The 10,266-nt window shown below is 37.5% G+C and overlaps 1 long non-coding RNA gene across 1 annotated transcript; it reads right to left on the minus strand.

The window, feature by feature from the left end:
• Positions 1-146: 146 nt before the first annotated feature.
• On the minus strand, positions 147-2,435 carry LOC148428101 (uncharacterized). The gene is made up of 2 exons (XR_015864767.1): positions 2,259-2,435; positions 147-1,053 (listed from the first exon to the last, which is right to left on the minus strand). It is a non-coding gene; the product is annotated as an uncharacterized LOC148428101 (long non-coding RNA).
• Between the last annotated feature and the right edge of the window lie 7,831 nt (positions 2,436-10,266).

Consider the following 10,266-nt stretch of genomic DNA (forward strand, 5'->3'; position numbering starts at 1 on the left):
GAGTTGAGTGATATAAAAAAAACGAAACATTACAAAAACAAGGCGTTTCAAAACCGATACGCGATATATTGGGAAATTAATGTCGGATTGCAACATGAGTCACTTTGTATTGCAATATATCAATATTATCGCCCAGCTCTCAATCAATCAATCAATCAAATTTTATTTATATAGCCCTAAATCACCGAAGTCTCAAAGGGCTTCACAGAATGAAAAGAGGTCATACAGAGACATCTTTTCAATGTAAGGTACACAACAGCATCCCCTGTCAAAGCTCCCAGAAGGGGAAGGAAAAACTCAAAAACCCCAATTTGGGGAAAATCAGAAACCTCCAGAAGGGACCACAGGTGGGAGGAGCCCCCTTCCAGGCCCACAGGTTAAAGTGGATGCTGCATGTACCGAACACAGAAACAATATAAATTACAGAAAACATATTGTGCTATATAGTGCAGTGATGTCTTGACAGCAGGCAAAGCCATTGGGCAGGAACCATCCCGCATTCCAGCCAGGTGGACCGCAGACGGCTAGACTCCTAACCCGTGATGGTCGACCAGCGCAGGACCCAATGGAGGCGGTCAAGTCAACCCTCACCATCTAGCTAGCCCCCTCTCCCGGCCGGAAGAGGGGGGCAGGAAAAAAGAAGAAGGCTGCAGACAGGCTAATTTAACTAAATGCTTTTGAGTATAGATGTGTTTTTAGTCGGGATTTAAAGATTTCTACCGAGGTGGCTGCGCGAACTTCCATAGGTAGGGCATTCCATAGTACTGGCGCGCGAATGGAAAATGCCCTTGATCCCGCAGACTTCTTTTTAGCCCGTGGGGTCGATAGCAAACCGGCATTTTGTGATCGAAGTTGTCGGGACGGAACATAAGGTGATACTAAGTCGACGAGATAGGAAGGAGCTAAACCGTGTAAAATTTTATAAGTAATTAACAACAACTTAAAATCACATCTCACGTGTATTGGAAGCCAATGCAGGTCAGCTAGAATCGGAGTAATATGATCAAACTTTCTCGTCCTTGTCAATAGTCTCGCCGCTGCATTCTGTACACACTGCAGGCTTTTAATGTGAGACATGGGAAGGCCAGAAAACAAAATGTTGCAATAGTCTAGGCGCGACGTAACAAATGCATGAATTAATGTTTCTGCATCGCTAAGTGAAAGAATAGGGCGAATTTTAGCTATATTGCGGAGGTGAAAAAACGCCGTTCTTGTCATGTTATTAATATGTGTTCGAAAGGAGAGAGTTGAGTCAAATATCACGCCGAGATTTTTTGCAGAACTACTTTGGGAAATAATACAGTTTTCTAGGTTCAGCGTGGTATTCTTAAGCAGGTGCTGATGATGAGCAGGGCCAATAAATAACATCTCAGTTTTATTAGGGTTGAGAAGCAGAAAATTGGAAGACATCCATTGTTTAATCTCGGCGAGGCAAGCCTCCAGTTTACTGCACTTGCACGGATCCGTTATTTCTAAGGGCATATAGAGTTGGGTATCATCAGCATAGCAATGAAAACTAATAGCATGTTTACGTATAATATCGCCGAGAGGAATCATGTAGATGTTGAACAGTAAGGGGCCAAGTACTGACCCCTGCGGGACACCACATGAGACGGAGAAAGACTCAGAGATCGCGTCGCCATAAGAGACACTATGCGTCCTTCCCAGGATGTAAGATCTGAACCAAGAAAGTGCTGATCCCGAGATACCAACACATGATCTAAGACGTTCTATAAGAATATGATGATCAATAGTGTCAAATGCGGCACTAAGATCAAGCAGTAATAATATTGATGAGATGTTGGAATCCGAGGCTAAGAGAAGATCATTCGTCACTTTTACTAGGGCTGTCTCAGTTGAGTGGTTGGCCCTAAAACCTGACTGAAGGAGTTCAAATCTATTGTTGTCTATCATAAAATCACTAAGCTGTTGTGTTACAACTTTCTCGAGAATTTTGGCGATAAACGGAAGGTGTGACACTGGCCTATAGTTAGCGAGATCTTCAGGATCTAGGTGTGGTTTCTTAAGTAATGGTTGAATGACGGCCGTCTTAAAAGCTTCAGGTACAATGCCAGAGGAGAGTGACAGGTTGATAATATTCAAGACAGACGACCCCAAGATCGGGAACAACTCTTTGACGAGTTTGCCTGGAAGCGGGTCGAGCATGCAGGACGTCGGCTTTGCTGCATTAACCAGTTGTGTAAGACTTAAGTAAAGTTGGCAAGATATTGGCAGATTCGGACTTTCGCGATCAATACCTCTCAGATAAAACGTCGTCGAAACACCAAAGTCGCCTTTATGCCTCCTTCGTAACACAGACTACCAGCTACAATGTCAAAAAAAGACATTTGTAAAATATTTAAACCGTTTCTTTCGGTGAAAAGACGCAATTGAGCTCTATGAGCAGCAGAGGCTGGGCGAGCGCGCAAGGGACAGTCTGCAAATTACTAGATGAGGAGGGGGAAAAAAACAATAACGCCACAATTTGTGATTATGAATTCAACGAACAAATCAAAGACATTAACATAATCATATTGGGACAGTGCTTTTGAATAAAAAAAGTGTTTGTTTAATTTTGGATAATTTGTGTACTTAAAAATCATTAATAAACTGTATATTCATCTATAGCTCCAATATTGTTTAATATAAGGAGTCCAAAATCACTGGGTATTCATGACATTTTCATGATCGCACTACAACACTCGTTTTTTAAATGAATTATTTTGATAAATTTTGGGGCTTTATTTTAAATGCTTGTTAATCATTTATACCCTCAAAAAGAATCAGTGGCTCCCCTTTTTGAGTTGGGGTAAACCCTCCTAAATCACTACAACCATCAATGAAGTACTCCCAATTATGCAACAACTGCTGGTTTTCTAATAAATTCCTTTGCCTAATTTTAAGGATTTTTTAAATGCATATTGACCATAATTTACCAATATATTGATTAATAGCTCTGCTGTTGGTTGAGTTAGGGACTCCAAAATCACCACAGACAACAGTGACACCCCTCGCCTTATGCTACATTCTTTGGTTTTCAAATAAATCCCTCTGCAAAATTTTAAGGATTTTTTTATGATTACTGATCAATATTTACCAATATATTGATCAATAGCTCTGAGTTTGGTTGGGTTAAAGACTCCAAAGTCACCCCACACATCAGTGACACCCCTCCCCTTATGCTACATCCTCTGGTTTTCAAAAAAATCCCTCTGCCTAATTTTAAGGATGTTTTTTATGATTATTGATCAATAATTACCCATATATTGATCAATAGCTCTGCTGTTGGTTGGGTTAGGGACTCCAAAATCACCACACACATCAGTGGCATCCTTACCCTTAGGCTACATCCTCTGGTTTTCAAATAAAGCCCTCTGCCTAATTTTAAGGAATTTTTTATAGTTATTGATCAATAATTACCCATATATTGATCAATAGCTCTGCTGTTGATTGGGTTAGGGACTCCAAACTCACCAAACACATTAGTGACATTCCTACCCTTATGCTACAACCTCTGGTTTTCAAATAAATCCCTCTGCCTAATTTTAAGGAATTTTTTATAGTTATTGATCAATAATTACCCATATATTGATCAATAGCTCTGCTGTTGATTGGGTTAGGGACTCCAAACTCACCAAACACATTAGTGACATCCCTACCCTTATGCTACAACCTCTGGTTTTCAAATATATCCCTCTGCCTAATTTTAAGGATTTTTTTATGATTATTGATCAATATTTACCCATATATTGATCAATAGCTCTGCTGTTGATTGGGTTAGGGACTCCAAACTCACCAAACACATTAGGTTCATCCCTACCCTGATGCTACATCCTCTGGTTTTCAAATAAATCCCTCTGCCTAATTTTAAGGATTGTTTTATGATTATTGATCAATATTTACCCATATATTGATCAATAGCTCTGCTGTTGATTGGGTTAGGGACTCCAAACTCACCAAACACATTAGGGACATCCCTACCCTTATGCTACATCCTCTGGTTTTCAAATAAATCCCTCTGCCTAATTTTAAGGATTTTTTTTGTTTATTGATCAATATTTATCAATATATTGATCAATAGCTCTGCTGTTGGTTGGGTTAGAGACTCCAAAATCACGGCACACAACAGTGGCTTACCTCCCCTTAGGCTACATTCTCTGGATTTCAAATAATACCCTCTGCCTAATTTTAAGGATTTTTTTTTATGACTATTGATCAATATTTACACATATATTGATCAATAGCTCTGAGTTTGGTTGGGTTAGGGATTCCAAAATCACCACACACATCGATGACATCCCTCTCCTTATGCTACATCCTCTGGTTTTCAAATATATCCCTCTGCCTAATTTTAAGGATTTTTTTATGATTATTGATCAATAATTACCCATATATTGATCAATAGCTCTGCTGTTGGTTGGGTTAGGGACTACAAAATCACCACACACATCAGTGGCATCCCTCCCATGAGGCTACATTTCCTGGTTTTGAAATAAGTCCCTCTGCCTAATTTTAAGGAATTTTTTATGGTTATTGATCAATATTTACCCATATATTGATCAATAGCTCTGCTGTTGGTTGGGTTAGGGACTCCAAAGTCACCCCACACATCAGTGACATCCATCCCCTTATGCTACATCCTCTGGTTTACAAATAAATCCCTCTGCCTAATTTTAAGGATTTTTTTATGATTATTGATCAATAATTACCCATATATTGATCAATAGCTCTGCTGTTGATTGGGTTAGGGATTCCAAAATCACCAAACACATTAGTGGCATCCTTACCCTTAGGCTACAATTTCTGGTTTTCAAAAAAAATCCCTCTGCCTAATTTTAAGGAATTTTTTATGGTTATTGATCAATATTTACCCATATATTGATCAATAGCTCTGCTGTTGGTTGGGTTAGGGACTCGAAAGTCACCCCACACATCAGCGACATCCCTCCCTTTATGCTACATCCTCTGGTTTACAAAAAAATCCCTCTGCCTAATTTTAAGGATTTTTTTATGATTCTTGATCAATAATTACCCATATATTGATCAATAGCTCTGCTGTTGGTTGGGTTAGAGATTCCAAAAACACCACACAACTCGGTGACAACCTTCCCCTTATGCTACATTCTCTGGTTTTCAAATAAATCTCTTTTCCAAGTTTTAAGGATTTTTTTTATGGTTATTGATCAATATTTATCCATATATTGATCAATAGCTCTGTTGTTGATTGGGTTAGGGACTCCAAACTCACCTAACACATTAGTGACATCACTCCTCTTATGCTACATCCTCTGGTTTTCAAATAAATCCCTTTGCCTAATTTTAAGGAATATTTTATCATTATTGATCAATATTTACCCATATATTGATCAATAGCTCTGCTGTTGGTTGGGTTAGGGGCTCCAAAATCACAAAACACATTAGTGACATCCCTACCCTTATGCTACAACCTCTGGTTTTCAAATAAATCCCTCTGCCTAATTTTAAGGATTTTAAGGATGGGTAAATATTGATCAATAATCATAAATAAAACTCTTAAAATTAGGCAGAGGGATTTATTTGAAAACCAAAGAATGTAGCATAAGGGGAGGGGTGTCACTGATGTGTGCGATGATTTTGGGGTCCCTTACCGCACCAAACTCAGAGCTATTGATCAATATATTAGTAAATATTGATCAATAATAGTAAATAATTCCTTAAAATTAGACAAAGAGATTAATCTTAAAACCGGGGAATGTAGCATAAAGGGGTGGGATACCACCGATGTGTTTGGTGATTTTGGAGTCCCTAACCCAACCAACAGCAAAGCTATTGATCAGTATATGAGTAAATATTGCTCAATATTAATAAAAAAAAAAAATCCTTAAAAATAGGCAGAGGGATTTATTTGAAAACCAAAGAATGTAGCATGAAGGGATGTTCATTGATGTTTTTGGGGAATTTGGAGTCTCTAACTCAACTAACAGCAAAGTTATTGATCAATATATTGATACATATTGATCAATAATCATAAAAAAATCCTTAAAATTAGGCAGAGGGATTTATTTGAAAACAAGAGGTTGTAGCATAAGGGTAGGGATGTCCCTAATGTGTTTGGTGATTTTGGAGTCCCTAACCCACTCAACAGCAGAGCTATTGATCAATATATAGGTAAATATTGATCCATAATCATAAAAAAATCCTTAAAATTAGGCAGAGGGACTAATTTCAAAACCAGGAAATGTAGCCTAATGGGAGGGATGCCACTGATGTGTGTGGTGATTTTGTAGTCCCTAACCCAACCAACAGCCGAGCTATTGATCAATATATGTGTAAATATTGATTAATAATAATAAAATATTCTTTAAAAATAGGCAGAGGGAATTATTTGAAAACCAGAGAATGTAGCATAAGGGTAGGGATGCCACTGATGTGTGTGTTGATTTTGGAGTCTCTAACCTGACCAACAGCAGAGCTATTGATCAATATATGGGTAAATATTAATCAATAATATAAAAAAAATCCTTAAAATCTGGCAAAGAGATTTATTAGAAAACCAGCGAATGTAGCATAAGGGGAGGGGTGTCACTGATGTGTGTGGTGATTTTGGAGTCCCTAACCCAATTAACAGCCGAGCTATTGATCAATATATGGGTAAATATTGATCAATAATGACAAAATATTCCTTAAAATTAGGCAAAGGGAATTATTTGAAAACCAGAGAATGTAGCCTAAGGGTAAGGATGCCACTGATGTGTGTGGTGATTTTGGAGTCCCTAACCCAACCAACAGCAGAGCTATTGATCAATATATGGTTAAATATTGATCAATAATCATAAATAAAATCCTTAAAATTTGGCAGAGGGATTTATTAGAAAACCAGCGAATGTAGCATAGGGGGAGGGGTGTCACTGATGTGTGTGGTCATTTTGGAGTCCCTAACACAACCAACAGCAGAGCTATTGATCAATATATTGATACATATTGATCAATAAATTAAAAAAAATTCTTAAAAATAGGAAGAGGGCTTTATTTCAAAATCAGTAAATGTAGCCTAAGGGGAGGGATGCCACTGATGTGTGTGGTGATTTTGGAGTCCCTAACACAACCAACAGCAGAGCTATTGATCAATATATGGTTAAATATTGATCAATAATGATAAAATATTCCTTAAAATCAAGCAAAGGGATTTATTTGAAATCCAGAGGATGTAGCATAAGGGAAGGGATGTCACTGATGTGTTTGGTGATTTTGGAGTCCCTAAATCTATCAACAGCCGAGTTATTGATCAATTTATGGGTAAATATTGATCAATAATGATAAAATATTCCTTAAAATTAGGCAAAGAGATTTATTTAAAAACCAGAGAATGTAGCCTAAGGGTAGGGATGCCACTGATGTGTGTGGTCATTTTGGAGTCCCTAACCCAACCAACAGCAGAGCTATTGATCAATATATTGATACATATTGATCAATAAATTTAAAAAAATTCTTAAAAATAGGAAGAGGGCTTTATTTCAAAATCAGTAAATGTAGCCTAAGGGGAGGGATGCCACTGATGTGTGTGGTGATTTTGGAGTCCCTAACACAACCAACAGCAGAACTATTGATCAATATATGGTTAAATATTGATCAATAATCATAAATAAAATCCTTAAAATTAGGCAGAGGGATTTATTTGAAAACCAGAGGATGTAGCATAAGGGGAGGGATGTCACTGATGTTTGGGGTGACTTTGGAGTCTTTAACCCTACCAAACTCAGAGCTATTGATCAATATATGTGTATATATATTGATCAGTAATCATAAAAAAATCCTTAAAATTAGGCAGAGGGACTTATTTGAAAACCAGGCAATGTAGCGTAAGAAGAAAGATGTCACTGATGTGTGTGGTGATTTTGGAATCCCTAACCCAACCAACAGCAGAGCTATTGATCAATATATGGTTAAATATTGATCAATAATGATAAAATATTCCTTAAAATCAAGCAAAGGGATTTATTTGAAATCCAGAGGATGTAACATAAGGGAAGGGATGTCACTGATGTGTTTGGTGATTTTGGAGTCCCTAAATCAATCAACAGCCGAGTTATTGATCAATTTATGGGTAAATATTGATCAATAATGATAAAATATTCCTTAAAATTAGGCAAAGAGATTTATTTAAAAACCAGAGAATGTAGCCTAAGGGTAGGGATGCCACTGATGTGTGTGGTCATTTTGGAGTCCCTAACCCAACCAACAGCAGAGCTATTGATCAATATATTGATACATATTGATCAATAAATTAAAAAAAATTCTTAAAAATAGGAAGAGGGCTTTATTTCAAAATCAGTAAATGTAGCCTAAGGGGAGGGATGCCACTGATGTGTGTGGTGATTTTGGAGTCCCTAACACAACCAACAGCAGAGCTATTGATCAATATATGGTTAAATATTGAACAATAATCATAAATAAAATCCTTAAAATTGGGCAGAGGGATTTATTTGAAAACCAGAGGATGTAGCATAAGGGGAGGGATGTCACTGATTTGTGTGGTAATTTTGGAGTCTCTAACTCAACCAACAGCAGAGCTATTGATCAATATATTGGCAAATTATGGTCAATATGCATTTAAAAAAATTCTTAAAATTAGGCAAAGGAGTTTATTAGAAAACCAGCAGTTGTTGGATAATTGGGAGTACTTCATTGATGGTGTAGTGATTTAGGAGTTTTTACCCCAACTCAAAAAGGGGAGCCACTGATTCATTTGAGGGTATAAATGATTAACAAGCATTTAAAATAAATCCCCCAAATTTATCAAAATAATTTATTTAAAAAACGAGTGTTGTAGTGTGATCATGAAAATGTCATGAATGTGCCCAGTGATTTTGGACTCCTTATATTAAACAATATTGGAGGTATAGATGGATATTCAGTTTATTAATGATTTTTAAGTACAAACATTGTCCAAAATTAAACAAACGCTTTTTTTTATCCAAAAGCACTGTCTCAATATGATTATGTTAATGTCTTTGATGTGTTCGTTGAATTCATAATCACAAATTGTGGCGTTATTGTTTTTTCCCCCTCCTCATCTAGTATTTTGCAGACGGTCCCTTGCGCGCTCACCCAGCCTCTGCTGCTCATAGAGATCAATTGCGTCTTTTCACCGAAAGAAACGGTTTAAATATTTTACAAATGTCTTTTTTTGACATTGTAGCTGGTAGTCCGTGTTATGAAGGAGGTATAAAGGCGACTTTGGTGTTTCGACGACGTTTTGTCTGAGAGGTATTGATCGCGAAAGTCCGAATCTGCCAATATCTTGCCAACTTTACTTAAGTTTGTGTAAGACACTCCAGGGATACTAAATCAAACTGGGACAGGGTAGCCAGACTTTCATGAACCTGATTGTCCGAACTAGCATCAACAATCACAGTTGAGGTGGTGAGCGGCGCTGCCTTTTTTATTTCTTCCCTTATTAGCTGAATCCGCTGAGTAAAGGATTGCATGAAATCGTGTGCTGAATGGAGGGAATTTTGATTAACCTGCTGCTGCTGTGTTAGCTGCGCTACCGTCTCAAATAAATACTTTGGGTTGTTTTTATTAAGACTAATCATTTTGGAAAAGTGATTAGTTTTTGCTAGCCTAAGAGCCTCTTTATATTTCAGCAAGCTATCGCACCAGGCCTGACGGAAAACCTCAAGTTTAGTTGTTCGCCATTTACGCTCAAGTTGTCTACTTAACAGTTTACACGTACGCGTTTCCTCCGTAAACCACGGAGTGCGCCGCTTCGGACGAGTTTTAAGTTTCAGCGGCGCAATAGAGTTTAGGGAATTTAGAAGAACCGAATTAAAATCATTCGCGAGCTTATCGACTGAGCCAGTGAAGGACGGAAAGGCAGCTGTTGCGGAAGGCAGTAATTCAGAAAGTGCAGCAGTCGTTGAAGAATTAATATCACGGCTCTTAAAGCCTTGGTTGTGGACAACAAGACCACACTGAGCTAGGACTTCAAATGTTATAAGATAATGATCAGACATAACGTTAGTATGTGGCAGAATTATGACGTATATATAGCTATATAGCTATATATACGACGTATATAGCTCTAATATATATATACACACACACACACACACACACACACACACACACACACACATATAGATATAGCTATAGATAGATATCAGAATGAGCATGTTGCACCATTAACACAAATGCTGTAATATTCATGCTCAAACCATTTAGTCTGAAGGAAGACACAATGTGACTAATGCTCTGATACCAATGAGAAATAAAAGACAAAATCAG

Source organism: Hippichthys cyanospilos, chromosome 2, assembly GCF_059441005.1.
Source record: "Hippichthys cyanospilos isolate Australia breed blue-spotted pipefish chromosome 2, RoL_Hcya_1.0, whole genome shotgun sequence".
Lineage (NCBI taxonomy): Eukaryota > Metazoa > Chordata > Actinopteri > Syngnathiformes > Syngnathidae > Hippichthys > Hippichthys cyanospilos.